General features: G+C 46.1%; 1 pseudogene across 1 annotated transcript; it reads left to right on the top strand.

Moving 5' to 3' along the window:
* The first annotated feature begins 314 nt into the window (after positions 1 to 314).
* LOC146647395 (uncharacterized) lies at positions 315 to 19,190 on the top strand (annotated as a pseudogene). The gene is made up of 3 exons (XR_014908436.1): positions 315 to 3,089; positions 5,103 to 5,212; positions 13,689 to 19,190. The product of XR_014908436.1 is annotated as an uncharacterized LOC146647395 (transcript).
* Positions 19,191 to 19,351: the final 161 nt, after the last annotated feature.

Raw genomic sequence — 19,351 nt, 5'->3', positions numbered from 1 at the left:
CAGGATGATGGGGGGGAGTGGGGCTGTGTGCTTCCTGAAGTCCACAATAATCTCCACTGTCTTCTGGGCATTCAGCACCAGGTTGTTGTGGCTGCACCAGGACACCAGACGTTCAACCTCCCTCCTGTAGGCAGACTCGTCCCCATCAGAGATGAGCCCAATAACGGTGGTGTCATCTGCAAACTTGATTAGCTTGACAGACTGGTGGGTGGAGGTGCAGCAGTTGGTGTACAGGGAGAAGAGCAGAGGAGAAAGAACACAGCCCTGAGGGGAGCTGATGGTCCGGGAGTCCGAGACATTCTTTCCCATCCTCACATGCTGCTTCCTGTCCGTCAGGAAGTCAGTGATCCACCGGCAGATGAATCACTGACTTAGACCACTGAAGCTTCAGCTTTCTGTCTTCTCACCAATGAGAGGAGCAGTGTGAGCGAGAGTGACTCACACTCTCCTTTGATTACATTTACTGGACTATTGTTATATTATTGTGTATGATATGTTCGCATCAGTGTTGAAAAGATATGCACATTATATATTTGTTTTTATTATATAGGTTTTTATTTGTTTAAATACTAATGACAATGAAGTGACCAGTGCTGTCAGCGTTGATCTCGTCAAAATGACGTTAACCCCATAACCACATTAACGCGGCAAATCTCCGGTAGCTCGTAAACGCGTGAGCACCATGCAGCCCTACGCATGGGGCGATCCACGTCAACTTGCTTACGGATATTTGCCGCGTTAATGCGGTTATGGGGTTAACGTCATTTTGACGAGATCAACGCTGACAGCAATAGTTTATACACCAGAGGGTCTGATTGTTGGGTTTTCTCTGTATTATTCTGGTCTTTACTGTACAATGTAAAGCACTTTGAAGTAACTGTTGTTGTGATTTCGTGCTATATAAAATAAACTCGATTTCATTAAAAAATATTTAGATTAACAGTTTTCTGGAAATGACCTACTGCCAACGTACGATACTCGTGAAGAAAAACTATACAAAATGTGTTTAGAAGCATTTCAAATGAAGCTTTGCAGTAGATGTGGATCAATAAAGAGTTTTAATGCCTGAACCTGCAGCTGTTTGCTTTCCAGTGGATCCACAGCTGTGCAGGATCACCATCTACTGATGTAATAAGGTTTTATCTTAATATTGTCGTGGTTTTAGGCAAGGATTCAAGCGACACCTTGTAGAGCACTCAAACTCCGACCTTTATTGTCTACTTCCTGTTTCAGAACCCCCTTTCACAATAAAACAGGTTATACTCAAACAGATTACACCACATCCTCCTTTCGCTGAAAACATCAAACTTACAAGAACATTTACAGCATATATGAAAACTGTACTCTCTTTTTTTTCTTAGAACCTTTCATAGAAACTTTTCTTTCTCTTCAACCTTTTTTCCTTTACTTTTAAACCCATGTTTTTCTTTTTTGTTTTGTTTATTTTCACAAGTCCAGTCTTTGTGGTTTTTTGACAACCCTGCCAGCCCTAGTTCTGACAGGACCTGGGTCTTCTGTCTTAGGAGTCAGAGTTGTAGTCGCCGATAGGTTTGAAGCAGGCAGGGCGTTCTCTGTTGGACTGAGAGGCGTAATTGGGGTTTGTAACTTTGGTGTGGCATCTGGCAATGGCTGGAGGTGATGCCTATTTCTCCTGATGGCTCCTGAAGGGGTCTCGACAATGTATGAGCGGGGTGTGGAGTGAGAGGAGATGACAGTCCCTTCACGCCTAGTGTCTGTAATCCACACTGGTTGTCCCGGTGAGAGTGGAGGAAGTTCTGTCACACGATGTCTCCTGTTGTACGCAACACTGTCCTTCATCACTCTCTCTCTCACTTTTGTCAACACTGTAGCCTTGTTGGGCAGGCTGGGATTGAGCAAAGAAGGAAGCTGGGGAACTGACGTGCGCAGTCTTCGTCCCATTAGTAGTTGCGCAGGGCTATATCCATTAGCCAATGGGGTTGCTCTGTAAGCTAGAAGTGCAAGATATAGATCTTTTGTTTTCTTTAGCAGACTTTTCACAGTTTGGACATGACACTCAGCCTCACCATTGCTTTGTGCAAATCTTGGACTGCTTGTTACATGTCTGAACCCATAAGCTGCTCCAAAGTCTTTGAACTGTTGGCTTGAAAACTGAGGTCCATTGTCACTGTAGAGAAACTCTGGAATCCCATGTCTGGAAAAGATTGATTTTAGATGCACTATAACATCCTCCGATCTTGTGGGAGTAAGTTTGGCTATTTCCACAAATTTAGAGTAGTAGTCCACCAGAAGCACATAGTTGCTGTTGTTAAACGTAAAAAGGTCTGCTCCAACTTTTTGCCATGGTCTCTCAGGGAGTTGGCTTGGCATTAAGGGTTGCAGGAAGCATCTGCAGACAGTTTTAACTCTTTGTTTGGGTCATAGAGTGCAAGAATGGGAGTTGACGTCAGATCGCCTTTCAGCTGATTGAACGCTTTTTGCTGTGCGCAGCTCCAAACCCACTGATTTTTCTTCGAGAGCAGGTCTCTTAGGGGCTTGTCTTTTTCGGCCAGTCCTGGGATGAATTTGCCTAATTGGTTAAGCATCCCGAGAAAGCTGCGCACTTCACTGGCGTTTGACGGCTCTTTCATTGCTGTGATCGCTCTAATTTTGTCTGGGTCTGGCTGTACTCCCTCCGCAGACAAAACGTGTCCGAGGAACTTCACTTCCTGTTTGCTAAGGTCACATTTCTCCAGGTTTAGTGTGACACCGGCCTCTTGGAGTTTATTGAGCACTATGTGCAGCCTGGCGTTGTGCTCCTGCTGATCCTGTCCCCAAATGAGGATGTCATCCATGTGACAAACCACACCTGGCAGCCCATTAAGGATCACTGACATTCTACGCTGAAAATGTTCTGGGGCTGACGCTATTCCAAAGGGAAGTCTGTTAAAGTGGAAGCGCCCAAAGGGTGTAATGAATGTTGTGTAGTGTGCTGACTCTGGTGACAATGGAACCTGCCAGAAGCCTCTGTTTGCATCTAACTTACTGAAGACTTTTGCTCCCGCCAGGGATCCAAGTGTCTGTTCAACCGAAGGCAGGATGTACTTTTCTCTGCACACTGCTTCATTGAGGTGGGTGAGGTCAACACAAATACGCACAGAGTCGTTTTTTGTTGGCACTGGGACCATACCTGCACACCATTCTGTTGGTTCTTCAACTCTGCTGATTACTCCCATGAACTCCATTCTTTCCAGTTCCCGTTTCACCTTTCCTACTAAAGGGATGGGGACCCGTCTTGGTGCGGCCAGGGAAGAAGGCACAGCATTGGGTTTCAACTTAATCGTATAAGGTTGTTGCATTAAACCTAATCCCTGACACAGCTTTGGGTAGTTCTCATTCAACACATTCATGTCAATACTGTCAGCTCTACACACAAGGTTCAGCTTGACACTTGTTGGCCTGCTTAACAGTGCTATGTGCAAATCTTTGATAATGTAGACATTTTCCTGTATTTCCTGTTCACCTTTGCAAATTGTTTCTCTGCTCATACCCAACACATCAAGTGGAGTACCACCTGGACCAAACAATGGTCTATCTGGTTTACATAACTCTGTCTCATTTTGGTTTATGCAGTAATACATCTGGGCTGGGATAACAGAGACGTCAGCTCCTGTGTCCATCTTAAATCTAACTTTGTGGTTTCTGATAGTAAGGTCTGCATACCAAGGATCTGAACCTGCGTCTACAGAACCAAGAAACACGGGTGTATCATCACTTTTCTCTGTTTCTGTCACATGCACAGATTTAACAGATTTACACACTTTACTGAAGTGTCCTCTTTTACCACATGAGTGACATGTTGCATCTTTTGCTGGGCATTGTCCTTTACCATGCGCAGGGGTTTTCCCACACCTGTAGCATGATCTCCCATTTGGTGTTTTGTCCTTTGTTGTGCATTTACGTTCTCTTCGGGGTTTGAATGTTGAATGCCTTTGTTCCCTGTGCTTCGCTGTCACAGCATCTATTTCCATCTTATTTTCCCCTCTGATGTCTGTCTGTTGTTTTTTGATGACTTCAGACTGCCGGGCCTGATTAACCGCTTTCTCCAATGTCAAATCTCTGTCGATTTGAAGTCTCTCCGCTAAGCTGATGTCCCTCAGACCCACGACGAGGCGATCTCTTATTAACTCATCGTGCAGTGCACCATAACTGCAGTTTTCAGCTAAAGCATAAAGTGCGGTGACAAACGAGTCAACAGTCTCATTAGCTTGCTGTGTTCTTTGATTAAAGCGGGCTCTCTCATAGATAATGTTTTTCCTGGGAACAAAGTACGTATCCAAAGTGTCTCTTACAAAGGCAGCAGTACAAAGCAGTATGTCCGATAAAGGTTGCCCTCGGAGGATATCATCTGCTTCATCCCCCATGCAGTAGATGAGTGTGTTCACCTGGTTAGCCTCTGAGCTAAGGTGCAGGTTGCTTGCAAGTCGAAATCTTTCAAACCTCCTTATCCACTTTTCCCATTGCTGTGGCTTTGAGAAATCAAACAGCTCGGGAGGCTGGATGGTGAATGTGGCATTCGGGGGTAAGTTGGCGTTAGCATTATAGCTGCCGTTAGCTTGCTGGTGGGGCGGTGACGTGCGAGGCTGTGTAGCTGTTGCGCTAGCTCCCGCTTCTTCGTCCGACATCTTATCGTCTGGAGGAAAAACTCTTTACCGCTCCCAAAGCCGCTTGCTGTCACTCCCCGATGACAAGGCTCTTACTGCAATCCCACTTCTGACACCAAGTCGTGGTTTTAGGCAAGGATTCAAGCGACACCTTGTAGAGCACTCAAACTCCGACCTTTATTGTCTACTTCCTGTTTCAGAACCCCCTTTCACAATAAAACAGGTTATACTCAAACAGATTACACCACAAGTATGTAAATATATAAGAGGTGTTATTGACAGTCATAAACAGAAACAGTTTGTTTCCGTAAAACTGAACGTGCAGCATTTTACAACCTACTACACTGTCACTGTCTCACCCAGGAGGTGCCAGGTGGAACTATTCCAGATGTTGTCAGTTATAGTAATGGGTATAAAAACAAACAGCTGGACAGCAGAAGAACCAGAAAAACATCCTCAAAATTTTTCTGTGTTTTCCAGGTTAGACTGAAGAATGGACGGTACATCAGGTGAGATGGAGGTGGCAGCGCTCGGTCGGCCTTTCAGCGTCGGGATGCTGTACGACTGTCGCAGTGACGCGCTCGTCACTGGTAAGAATTCACATGTAAAAATTCTTTATGCATCACAAACTTTCGTTTTTTAAAGCCAGTCGACTGTAGAATAATATATATATAAGTCTGGCCTAAGTCTTCTGTTGATGACGGCAGCAGTCCAGGACTTGAGTTAATTTTCTTTAAGTTCCACAGAAGAATTGGTTACATCAGAGCTTGCCAGGCTTAATCCAAATGCAGTGCAGCCATACGTGAACTTACAGTTGTAGAAGATACGGTATATGTGACTATGAGCATGGTTTTCTGGAAACAGAAACAGGCAATTCTGTAATCAGTAGAGTCAAAAGTAACTAAGAAACAATCACAACACATCATCTACTCAACACAGAGGTATTTAACAATGTCCACAAGGGGTCACTGTAGACCATAAAGACCATCAGCTGAAGCAGCAGATGTGAGCCCAAACAGGTTCCCATCACTCCAGCCTTTCTGCCAGTAAAAGTAGCCACGCCCCTAACTCCAGTATCAGATACGTGTTATAAAATAATTCACCCGTGGCTACTTTTACTACGGACAATACCTACAACCACGATTACCGACACTAACAAGCTGATCTACAATACAATACTAATAACCAATAAAACAAAGTAATAACAAACCAACAAACACGAAAACACCAGACATTATGATACAGACTTATAGTTTGTTTTTCCTCGGTGCGCCTGCTCGCTGCTGAAGTCAAAGTAAACTTTATTGTCATCTCCGCTACATACAGTCCAGTAGATAGAGAGACGAGACGACGAGGCTCCAGTTACAGCAGTGCAAGTAAACAAACAATATATATAAGAAGAGTAAGAAAATAAATATACACTTTAGGACTCGGGGTAAAGGGATCAATAACAATTTAAAATGTATAATTTATAGTTTGATGATTTAAAGTCTCACACACAACCCGTGGAAAGGGGAGGGGGCCCTGCTGCTTCCAAATAGAGCACATTTCATTCATACTGTTGTAAATCCAAGCTCATTATGGATTAATGATTTGAATCCTGGGTTCAAAGCCATCAGGTGCTCAGTTTAGAAAAAAGAGAAAAGAAGAGGAGGAGAAACGAGCAAAAGATGCAGGTAAGCAGATGTGTGATTGGATAATGGCAGCTCATCCTGAAACAATCAGAATCAGAATACTTTATTAATCCCTAAGCAAATTATGTGAGTTACAGTTGCTCCAAGAAGATATGGTAAAAATAGCAACAGTAACAGACTAAGCTCCAAACAATACATTATGTTACAGATTTTAATATTAATTAGTCATTGTCAGTTGTTGATTTGTCCTGTTCTCATTGTGTGACGAGTTATGATGGCTGTCTGGTAGCTGTTTGCATACTGTAACATTCACAAGAACCAGACGGTTGGGTCTCAGTTTGTCCGTTTATTAGGCACATAAGCAAGCGGGTTGCTAACTCAGGGGAGAGCGCCCTCGTGCTACACCTCTCTTCAGCCTGGCACACACACATAACACCGAACAACCAGGTCCCCCCTCCCCTTCCTCTACACCACCCTCCCTACTTCCTGCAGCACAACCAAACATGAATCTTAAAGGAACAACAACAGTGTGCAGAGATAACCAACATGTCACTGTACAATAACACTTAACCATCGTTACACTGCCCCCCCAGCAATAAGTTCCTCGTCCCCGAGGGAACGACACAGTCTCTGAGGCGGGGTGGTAGCCTACGTTCCCTCCTTGACCTCCTGAGCCCCTGAGGTGGACGCGGAGCTTCGGGGCTTTGGGGTGAAGAGTCCGAGGGAGGGGAACGCAGCCCCGGTCGGGGGCCCCTCTGAGCAGGGTCATGGACGCTCTGTACACGTCCCTCTGGAAAGGAGGGGAGGGACTGCCCTCTGTAGGGGGCCATCCGGTCTCTGTGCAGCGCTACTATCCTCCCCCTAGGAGGCAACTGCACCCTGTAAACAACTTCCCCCACTCGCTCTAGGACGCTGCAAGGCCCCACCCAGCTGCTATCCAGTTTAGGACACCGTCCCTTCCTCCTCTTTGGGCTGTAGACCCACACCAGCTCCCCAGCACGGAAGTGCCTCCCCTTAGTGGTGATGTCGTAATTCCTCTTTTGGCGCAGGCCTGCCTTTGCCAGCTGTTCTCGGGCGTAGGAATGTGCAGAATCCAGCCGGTCCTGCAGCTTCCTTGCGTAGTCCCGGCCCGGTGGTGCCTCTGGCGCGTCCGGGGGCTTCCCAAAAGCCAACTCTGCAGGAGTTCTCAGCTCTCTCCCTAACATGAGCAGGGCAGGCGTACATTGGGTGGAGTCCTGCACTGCCGACCTGTAGGCCATGAGGGTAAGGGGAAGATGGTAATCCCAGTCCCGTTGGTGTTCTGAGGTAAGGATGGCTAGCTGCTGGGCCAGCGTCCTGTTAAACCTTTCCACCAGCCCATCGCTTTGGGGGTGAAGTGGGGTGGTGCGGGTCTTCTTAATCCCAAGGCGTTCGCACATGGCAGCAAAAACCTTGGACTCAAAGTTACGCCCCTGGTCACTGTGGAGGATCTCTGCTGTTCCAAAGCGGCTGAACATCCCCTCCACTAATACATCAGCGACAGTCTCAGCCTCCTGATCTGGGACGGCGTATGCTTCCGGCCACTTGGTAAAATAGTCCATGGCCACAAGAACATAGCGGTTTCCTCTGTCTGTGCGAGGAAATGGGCCCATGACGTCCACAGCTACTCGCTCCATTGGGGCTCCTGCTGGTTGCTGCTGAAGCTGAGCCCGGGACTGGTCCTGTGGCCCTTTGTGTGAGGAACATGCATCACAGCTGCGGCAAAAGTCCTCCACATCCCTCCGCTGTTGACCCCAGTAATAGCCCTGGCGGAGGCGGCGGAGAGTCTTGGAGACCCCAAAGTGGCCGGAGCCAGTGCTCCCATGGCAGGCTTCCAGCACAGCTGACCTCAGCGACCTTGGCACCACAACCTGCCACCTCTCCTCCCCCGTGGCAGGATCCTTCCAGGTACACTCCAACACCCCCTCCTTCAGCCTGAGAGCTGCAAACTTGGCCCATAGCCCCCTGGTACAGATGGAAAACCCAGTGACCTCATCCCAAAGGGGTTGCTCCCCCTTCTCCAGCCACTGCAGGACCGGCAGCAGGTCCGTGTCTTGTTCCTGCCATGCCCTCCACTCCGCTGCATCCACCACCAGAAGAGCCCTGCAGGCGAGCTGTGCTGCTCCGTCTATTGTCGTGAGTTCCCGCTTTATTTCCTCTCGCTTCTCACAGTAACGGCAGCCAGCTGCAGCACATGGGCGGCAAGAGAGGGCGTCTGCGTTAGAATGGTGCGTCCCTGCTCTGTGCTCCACAGTGAAATTGAAGGCTTGGAGCTCCTCCAGCCAGCGAGCCACCTGTCCCTCTGGCTCCCTGAAAGACATCAGCCACTGAAGGGCAGCATGATCAGTTCTGATAACAAATGCTGTGCCGCACAGGTAGTACTTAAAGTGTCTCACCCCCGCCACCACAGCCAACAGCTCTCGTCGTGTGACACAGTAGCGCCGCTCACTCCTGTTCAGGACCCGGCTGAAGTACGCCACCACCTTCTCCCCTTTCGGCCCAACCTGCGACAACACCGCTCCCAGCCCCACATTACTTGCGTCAGTGTCCAGGACAAAAGGCAGGGTGGGGTCAGGGGGGGCAAGGACTGGGGACTCTGTCAGCGATCTGCGGAGGGTGTCGAACGCCTGCTGACAGTCCTGTGTCCAGATGAAGTCACGGTCCTTCTGCAGCAGGTGGAAGAGTGGTGCGGTTATGGAGGAAAAGCCCTTCACAAACCTCCTGTAATAAGACGCCAGTCCTAGGAAGCTTTTGAGCTGTTACTGGTCTGCTGGTGTGGGCCACCCGGTAATGGTGTGAATTTTTTCCTCCAAAGTGCTGATGCCCTCACGACCCAGCTTGTGGCCCAGAAACTCCACCTCCCTCCTCATGAAGTGGCACTTGTCGGGATGCAGCTTCAGGCCTGCAGCCGCCACCCTCTCCAACACTTGTCTCAGGGCATCCAGGGCAGCATCAAAGGAGCCCCCGTGCACTAGAAGATCATCCAGGTAAGCCAGACACCATTGCCGTGGGACGCCAGCCAGCACACTGTCCATAAGCCTCTCGAAGGTCGCAGGAGCGTTGCAAAGACCAAAGCTCAGGACTTTGAACTGCCATAGTCCCCTGTTAGTGCAGAAGGCTGTCTTCGGTCTGGATTCCGGGGACAGTGGCACCTGCCAGTAGCCACTCCGCAGGTCCAGGGTGGAGAACCAGGAGGACCCGGCTACTAAGTCGAGAGACTCATCAATCCTGGGAAGGGGGTAAGAGTCCTTCTTCGTCACTTTGTTGAGTGGTCTGTAGTCCACACAGAAACGCATCCTAGGACTTTTTTTCTTAGGCACCATCACCACCGCGGAGGCCCACGGGCTATCAGATGGCTCTATGATGCCCGCCTTCATCATTTCACACAACTCTCTGTCCGCAGCCTCCTGATGAGCCAGGGGCAGGCGGCGGGGGCGCACTTTAATAGGCTGGGCATCCCCGGTCTCAATGATGTGCTCTACCAAGTGTGTCAAGCCAACACCACTTTCTTTCAGGGCAAAAATGTCACTAAACTCTTTTAGTACCTGCCATAGACTCTCTTCCTGCTGTGGAGTCAGCCCCTCACAGTTCTTTGACCAGATACTCCTCACTGCTGAGAGCCTCTCCTCCTCCTCCGCCCGCTGTTCTGCTGGCGGGTCTGTAGGGGTCTCTGCGGTGGAGGTGGACGCCGCGGCAGATGCTGTGCAGACCGGGGGAGGAATAAGCGGCACCTTCTTCCCATCAGGGAGTACGAGGAATCCTTTGCCTAAGTCCAGTACACCACCAATGGCTCGTAAAAAATCCAGCCCAAGGATGCAGGCGTCCTGCACGTCAGCCACCCAGGCAGCATAAGACACACCGAGGTCCCCCACCTTGAACTGGAACACTCCCCTCCCTCTCATTGGGGCCAGATCACCGGTCACAGTCTTAAGTTGCACATTAGTCGGTTGCACAGCAGCTCCGGTTGGGACAACATCGGGTCGGACCAGCGTTGCATTGGACCCCGTGTCCAGCAGGGCCGTACAGGACACCCCCGCAATCGTCACTGGAACATGGCAAAAGCCGTCAACCTGGGTCCAGCCCACAGCGATGGCCGCACCGGGTGGAGGTGGTGTGGGGATGTCGTTCTCCCAGGCCCGTGTACTTCCACCTACACGGGCCCGTGGGCGTTTCCCTGAACCGCTGCAAGCTTGGGGCACTGCCTGATGAGGTGTCCGACTTGTCCAACTGCACAGGCCCGCTGGCATCTCCATCTGTTCCACAGGTGCTGACACAGCCCTCACCACGTGTGCGTCATCAGCGCCCCCAGAGGATCCTGCAAGCATCTCCCTCTCCAACGCTAGCTCCAGGGCTGCACTGAGTGTGGCCGGCTGAGCAAGTTGAGTTTGCATACGGAGCTCTTTAGGGCTCAGGGCCTGCAGGAACTGGTCCCGAGCTAACTCCGCCTGCACTGATGGTGGCATGCTGTCATACGCCCTCCGGCAAAGGCACTCGACTTCATGGGCCAAAATGCGGAGGGGCTCACCTGGCAATCTGCGTCTGTTGTGGAACTCCGACCTCAGCAGCACTGGTTGGTTATACTGCCCGAAGCGCCTCTGAAGTGCTCCGACCAGAGCATTATAATCTCCCCTCTGCTCCTCGGTCAGCAGCAGCAGGCATGCAGCTGCATCCTCACACGGCACAAAGCCAATTGGAGAGCTTTATGTTCCTCAGACCAGCCAGCTGCAACAGCTAACAGCTCGAACTGTGCGATAAACACTTCCCATGGCATCTTGCCGCTGAACTTAGGCGTTTTTATATTCGCTGCAGCTTGCTGGGCGCCGCCATGTTTGTTTACATCACGTGACGGCGCGCCAAGCGAGGTCGACTCCTTCCCGCCGGAATCGCGGCCGCTGTGCGAACAGTTCCCGAGCCTAGTCAAACCTGGAGAAAATCCAGCCTCGGCAGACAGCCGCAGTGCCGTTTCCCTCACTCCATGGGCGGGCGCGCGCGGACGAACCTCCCTCTCCTCCCTCTCCTCCGTCTCCTTCTTAATCCTGCCCGACAACATCCTCGTCTCGTAACGGGAAGCGTCGCCAGCAACAGGGTGTCGGGCGTTCTGGGGTTCTTTTTTCTTTCTTCACTTCTGACACCAATGTAACGTTCACAAGAACCAGACGGTTGGGTCTCAGTTTGTCCGTTTATTAGGCACATAAGCAAGCGGGTTGCTAACTCAGGGGAGAGCGCCCTCGTGCTACACCTCTCTTCAGCCTGGCACACACACATAACACCGAACAACCAGGTCCCCCCTCCCCTTCCTCTACACCACCCTCCCTACTTCCTGCAGCACAACCAAACATGAATCTTAAAGGAACAACAACAGTGTGCAGATATAACCAACATGTCACTGTACAATAACACTTAACCATCGTTACAATACAATGCATACTCTCTCTCTCTTCATATGTGTGTGTGTGTTTCTCTGGTGAAATTCAGTATGGTTCCGACAAAAGTTCTATGTTAACCCTCTGGGGTCCATGGTATAATTGGCTGTTTTTGACTACTTTTAATTTTACCTCTATATTTCACCTTTAAAATATGTTTTTCTTGCCTTGTTTGGTATCATTGTTTTCAGCACAACCTCAAATATCTGAAATTTGAGTTATTTTTTCATTTTAGTATACTATATTAGCACAGTTGATCTAAACTCAGACAGGAAATTCAAAATCCGAGTAAAAAAAAGTTATATTTTTTACTGTAAAACCCACAAACATGTTTAACGAATCATTTTCATAGCTTGAAATGCAAATAGAAATTGTACATTTCTAAAAAATTATGCACAAGTTTTGCAAACAACAAAGTTATATGGTACTATTTACCTAAAAATGCAGCCAAGACCTCAGGCGTTTTTTATATAACCATTTAAATCTATTTACAGAACAATCAGGTGTGCTGCATCAAAGAAGAAGGCACACAAATTATTTGTGCCAGTCCAAAAAATGTAGTTTGTGTTCAGTATAAGACAGAGGAGAACAGCACAGGCCTAAACCCTGCAGGTCTGACAGCAGGAGGTGCATCAGTCCAGTTTTCCATGTGGGAACAGCGTTTACACTGGAATCTGCCTTTGACGGCTTTTTTAGAGCAAATATGAAATTCAGCAGTCTAACTGACACACAATACAAAACAATAACTACACAACACACTAACTACAGCCTCCAAACACGCTAAACATCACTAATGTCTCACATAGTGATACCCGCTTTCCGTTGTGGGTGTCACTCCTAAAAACTTCCCCTTCTCCCTAAACAACCAACTGGCGCGCCAGAGGGAGTCTTCGCCCAGGGTGCCAAACAGGCTAGAACCGTCACTGTCTGTTGGGACTAACTCCCTTTTGGAGCCTTGTGGCACCCAGAGGAACTGTAGTGTTTAACATTTCCAAGTTTCAGCTCCACAGGTTGCCTCGTGGTTTTAACTGCACCCAGTTGTGTTAAAGTGATCCGGACTGTTCCTTTGTCCTGCTAATTTTTATTTTTACAATTCTCAAAGAAGGTTCAAACTGAGCCTTCAAACAGAATTAAAACCTGCTGCTTGCTCGAAGTTGTTGGATTCTAGCAGATTAGTGTTTGAAGTCCTCTGGAAACAGCCAAGGTTTTATTATTCCTGCTTCTGACTTCTATTTATGCCTTTTTGTAAAAGAAAAAACAAAACAAAAACAAGCTCTAACTAGCTGCTGTAATCAATGTGCAACTGACAGGGCCTAAAGATAACATAAAGATAAGAACATCTTCCCTGATCCTCATGAGTAAAGTCAGTCACTATTAAAACAAGTTGGCAGCCATGATGCAACACCTGGAAACCCGCTCCAACTCTTAGAGCGCTTTTCCATTTGGAGCTACTCAGGTTGGCTTGAGTCGACTCAGTCTTTACGATTTCATCATTAGCTGGTAATACCTGGTACCAGATACTTTTTTTGTACCAACTGCATGTCACTGATTGGCTGATCAGTGACATGCAGTCTTTTGACAGTGGCGTCACTAAATTAGTTATTAGAACGTTTCCCTCACGAAAATCCAAGCTGCCATTTTTGATATTATTACTGTCATTATCTTAAATACTGAAAACTCAGATGCAGAGCCTGAACTCTTCATCTGGAAGAACTCAGTTAATCTGGTTCATCCAGACAAACAAAAGATTTGTGCTTCATTTACTATTTTGATTTCATTTTGATGAATATCACAAAAAGAGATGAAAAAACAAAACAAGGAAAATCATGAAATCAACAGCAAAAGTTTGACAAGTTTGCTCATAGAAAGACACCGCTCTGTTTATTTATTTTAAAATTCACATTTTTTAAAATCATTTTTTAACATTTATTTTAGAATTTGATTTAATTGATGGAGTCCTGGTAGTACTTTTGTTGCTTCTTCTTTTGCAGGAATGACTCTGTGGGATCGTGATGACCTGATGAAAGATGTTGGAGAAAGACCGCAGGCCTCTAATGATTTTGAAATTGTTGCATCTGAATCAATTTCAGACAAATCTTCAGCTCTAAATGTTGAAGCTTCACTGAAGGCAAGTTTCCTGGGTGGACTGGTTCAGGTTGATGGATCTGCCAAATATCTGAATGATAGTAAATCTTCCAGAAATCAGGCCAGAGTAACACTGAAGTACAAGGCAACCACAAAGATCCAGGAGCTGTCCATGAATCATCTTGGAAGAGGAAACGTGAAGCATCCATATGTTTTTGATCAAGGCTTAGCAACACATGTAGTCACAGCTATTCTTTATGGAGCACAAGCTTTCTTTGTGTTTGACCGTGAAGTTTCTGAACAGGAAAATCATCAAGATGTTCAGGGCAACTTGAAGGTGATCATCAAGAAAATTCCAAAATGTGCTATAGGAGGTGAAGGTTCCCTGAAGATGGAAGACAAGGACAAAGAAAGTGTTCATAAATTCTCCTGCAGGTTTTATGGAGACTTCTGTCTTTCAAAACCACCAACAACCTTTCAAGATGCAGTAGAAGTCTACCAAAGCCTGCCAGGATTACTGGGAGACAAAGCTGTACCAGTGAAGGTCTGGCTGCTGCCACTGACAGCTTTAGATTCTTCTGCTGCTAAACTCGTCCGTCAGATCAGTACAAGATTAGTTCAAGAAGCACAGACAGTCCTGGAGGACTTCAGTGAGGTGGAAATGAGAAACAATGATGTACTGGGAACCAGCACTGCACAGCAGTTCCCACAGATTGGTAAAAAGCTTAAAAGTTTCAAAGAAATGTGCTCTGAGTTCAAGCTGGAATTCCAACAGACTTTGGCCAAGAAGCTTCCATCAATCCGAGGAGGAGGAGAAGAGGAAGCTGAGCTTGCAGAGATCCTGAAGAAGAGACATTCTTCACCTTTCAGCAGCAAAAACCTGAACGAGTGGATGGATTGTAAAGAGAGAGAAATCTACACTTTAATGTCTTTTACCAGGATGATGAAAAACACCAAAATCATCTCGTCTCAAAATGATCTGTACAAGGAAAGTCTGAGTGCAGAGCATGTTGTGTGTTTTGTTTTCACCTCTCTGGGAAAGGATGAACCGTACCTCTCAGCTTTATCAAGGTACTTAAAAGGAAAAACCAACCCAGACCTTCAAGATCCTCACACTCATGATGTAGAGAAGGAACAATGGTACGCCTCAAAAGAAGTAACAGCTGAAATGAGGAAGAAAGCAAAACTCTTCAGTGATTTTGCAGAGGCCAACAAGGAGAACAAGAACATTAGGTTCCTGACAGTGGGGTTAACTAATGAGACCCAGGAAGGTTCCAGCATCTACCTTTATGAAGGTGGATTTACTGTCAGTGAGAACTTTGAGCCTCCTTCAAAGCCTGAAACTGTGACTGCAGCTGACATAAACCACAACAGTGTGACACTGAAGATTTCTCCACCCAGATTTGGAGCAGAGAACATCACCTCCTACTCTGTTGAGTACTGTGTCAGTGGAGAGGATGGATGGCAGCAGAAGACAGAAGCAAAGGCTGAAGAAGTCACAGTGAGAGATCTGAAGCCAAACACAGAGTATGTGTTCAGATGCAGAGCAGTGACCTCAGCAGGTGTCGGGCCGGATAATCAAGTTTCTATTAAAACAACTTCAAGTGGCAGAAACAAAGAAACATGTTTGGCAGAAAAACTGAGAGATAGAAGTGAAAAGATCAAATCTGATTCCCCCTCAGTTTACAAACTGCCTCTGACAGAAGAACACATGAACATATATGGATGCAGGAAGTTTAACTTTGGAGAAGAAAGCACGAGGCAGAATCGTACAATAATGCTTTTTGGAGCGACAGGATCAGGAAAGTCCACTCTGATCGATGGGATGATCAACTACATTGTTGGTGTCGAGTGGGAGGACAGTTTCAGGTTTAAGTTAGTTGATGAGGATCAGTCAACATCACGAGCTCACAGTCAGACCTCTGAAGTCACTGTTTACAAAATCAACCACCAGGATGGATTTCAAATCCCGTTCTCTCTGACCATTATTGACACTCCAGGCTTTGGAGATACAAGAGGCATAGAAAGAGACAGAGAGATCACAGAGCAGCTACGTAATCTCTTCACTGATCAGCACGGTGTCAGTGAAATCGATGCTGTGTGTTTTGTAGCTCAGGCTTCTTTAGCACGACTCAGAGCAACACAGAAATATGTGTTTGATTCAGTGCTCTCAATCTTTGGCAAAGATGTGGCAGAAAACATCAGGATCCTGGTGACATTCACAAACAGCCAACGTCCTCCAGTTCTAGACGCAGTAAAAGCTTCAGGTGTCCCATGTCCTAAAACAAAAGACGGGCTGCCGGTTCACTTCAAGTTCAATGATTCAGCCTTGTTTGCAGAAAACACGTGTCAAAAAACGCACAGATGATGCTGTTGATGACAATTACAATGACGATGAAGAACAATATAATCATGATGAACATAATGCTGATATTAGCTTTAATGAGATGTTTTGGAACATGGGGACGAAAAGCATGGAGATATTTTTTGCTGCTCTGAATGTGATTCAAACTGATAGCTTGACACTGACACAGGAGGTCCTCAGAGGAAGAAAGCAGCTCGAGGATTCAGTGGAAGATTTGCAGGAGCAGATTAAACTTGGATTAGCCAGGTTTGAAGAGTTAGAAAACACAAGACAAAAACTTTGTGAACACGGGGAAGAAATCAACAGAAATAAGAACCCTGAGTTTACAGTCGCTGTCATGAAGCCTTATAAAGCTCGTATTTCTGGTACAGGAAACTTCATCATCAACTGTCAGCAGTGTCATGTCACCTGTTACTACCCCTCCTCCACATCCAGGGATTCAGTAAAGGAAGGCTGTGAAAAAGCTGCATCACGTGGATTCTGCATCAAGTGTCCAGGCAAATGTCACATTAATGTACATTTTTTACAGAAGTACAGTTGGGAGTATCAGATAGTCAGAGAGAAACAAACAGTGAAAGAGCTGAAAGAAAAATATCCAAAAACCAACAAAGATCAGACAGTTGTTGAAGGACTGAAATCAAACCTGTGGGATGAAGAGTGTCGTCTGCGAAATGAGGTGAAGACACTACTGCGGAGATCTGCTCAGTGTCTGGACAGACTGAGAGAGATATCAGTGAAGCCAAAACCTCTCTTCACTGAAGAGTACATCAAGCTGCTTATTATCGGAGAAAGCTCCGAGACCAAACAAGGCTGGGAGGAACGAGTTGAAGCCCTGAGAGACATAGGAGGAAATCTTTTAGGTTTTAGTTTTTTCAGACGTCTTAAAGCCCGTCTTAAAGCTTTTTAGTCGTTTCAGACTATTTTTTAACAAGTAAATGGCCTGTATTTATATAGCGCTTTTCTAGTCCCTAAGGACTAGCACTTTACATATCCATTCATCCACCCATTCATCCACCCATTCACACACTGGTGATGGCAGCTACATTGTAGCCACAGCCACCCTGGGGCGCACTGACAGAGGCGAGGCTGCCGGACACTGGCGCCACCGGGCCCTCTGACCACCACCAGTAGGCAACGGGTGGAGTGTCTTGCCCAAGGACACAACGACCGAGACTGTCCAAGCCGGGGCTCGAACCGGCAACCTTCCGATTACAAGGCGAACTCCCAACTCTTGAGCCACGATCGCCCTGTTTTATGTCACATTATGTCAGATAGTTTCAGCTCTGCATGAACACTGAACCCTGCATGTGCTGTAATAGGAAAGTGAACTAATACAAATTCAGCTGTTCTCCTAAAATAGTAAAACATACTGACAGCACAAACATGAGAGTTTGGATCAAATTCCTTCACAATAAGAGTCTGTGATTTTCCCAAGTAGATTTCCACAAACACAATTAATTCGTCCTAAAGTTAAAAAATGATCAAATATAAACACTACAAAGTTTAAGAATAGTGAAAGAGTATAAAGAGTTATTTACAGCGCTGTATATTTTCTTAGCAGTGGGCAAAAAAGAGATGATGGAAAATGAAAAGTATGGACAGAAAATTACATTTGCAAATGTTTACATGATAAAACATATCTACAGTAAGCAATAGGGCTGGGTATCGTCACTGATTTCTAGAATCGATTTGATTCGCTTTGAAATTTTGCCTCAGACAGTGAGAAATATTATAATTCAGATCATGCATCAGTACATTTCCATATTTTTATATATATAAAAAGAAAGCTGCCACTTGCGAGACTTTATCAAAGGTGTGAGCGTCACAGCAGAGGCCTTTGTGTCAAAGTAGTTGAGGATAAAACCCAGAAAAACATGAAGGTGATTTTCCTGTGCTGGGTTTTATAAAAATATTCTGCAGTACATCGAAAACAAAAGAAAACCATTAATCAACATATGAACATTACCTGATGCTGCTGAAGTGAAACAAAGTCACAGAGGTTTTTATTAGAGACACGGCTGAGAGTTTTGCAGTTTTGTATAATTTTAAAAAGTTTACATTTGTTCAGTCTTCAACAGCAGAAATGAGGTTTTCTCTTCGGAAGTAAGTAAAAGGAAAAAAAGCGTCCGACAGGCTGTAAACAACGGTAGACTTGTGCGTAACAAGCAAGCGAATAATGAAGAAAACAGATTTTTAGACGGGAAACTGTTGTTGAAGAGAGAGAGAGAGGGAGACAGCTGTGCATGAAGTGTGATTTTATTTCGTGGCAAAACAGCAAAAGTCAGAGTGAATTCATGACGATGTTTATGTGAAGCGTAGTTTGGATCTTTTGCTGCTGGTTCGGTCAATATTGTTTGGAGAGAGATTAAACTAACAGCTTTAGAATCAGCGCATAAAGGGCTAAACACAAAGCGTGGACCCGCCGACAGATCAGTCAGCGAGCTGTCGGCTTTCAGCCCCGACCGTGTCCATGCCGTCGGTGAGAAAGGCGACATCTCAGTGACTCTGATCCGCGGGTCCGCGCTTTGTGTTTATGTCTTTGTGCAGAAGCCGTGTTCCTGCTCTCATTTACTATTTCAGCTGTTTGGGGTTTGTTGAAATTTTGTGAGGTTTCACCAGAGATTCTGGCGTTTCGGGCAAAATAAATTTATATTAAAAAATCGATTCAGGATTTTAAAGAATCGATTTTACATTATCCAAGCCAGAATCTATTTTAATCGATAATCAAAACCCAGCCCTAGTAAGCAAAGACCTGCTGCGTAAGTGTAATAAAATCTGTTTTTGTGAGCATGTCTTTATTATTGTTTTAATTTTTTTCTCTTACCTACAAGTTTCTGTCAGTTGCATTAATATATTTTCTGTTCTATGTGAAAAACATTAAGCTGATTTCAAACAATAAAAAGTCAGAGTTGTTTTATTTGATTTCTATAGTTGAGTTTTTCCTTCTGACGTTTCAGTCGTCACAGCTGCAGCATGATCCAACGTGTCTCTGACTGTGGGGCAGGAAGGTGCATCTGATATCTGGAACTAATTTAATTCATTATGATTTTTTTTTTTTGGGGGGGGGGGGGGGGGGGGTGAGAGAGATATTTTCAGTGTTAATAGTAAAATTCTACATGTTTTTTATGTTCAAGAACTGATAAAAATTATTGTGGTGTGAACTTTTTTCAAATACTGTGACATGGCAGAAAAATCCCTCACTGC

Source organism: Rhamphochromis longiceps, linkage group LG18 (assembly GCF_057381845.1).
Source record: "Rhamphochromis longiceps isolate RC_006_pf linkage group LG18, R_longiceps_female_GT1.1, whole genome shotgun sequence".
Classification (NCBI taxonomy): domain Eukaryota; kingdom Metazoa; phylum Chordata; class Actinopteri; order Cichliformes; family Cichlidae; genus Rhamphochromis; species Rhamphochromis longiceps.
Note: the sequence above shows the minus strand (reverse complement) of the source record. Positions and strands in the feature narration are given on the sequence as shown.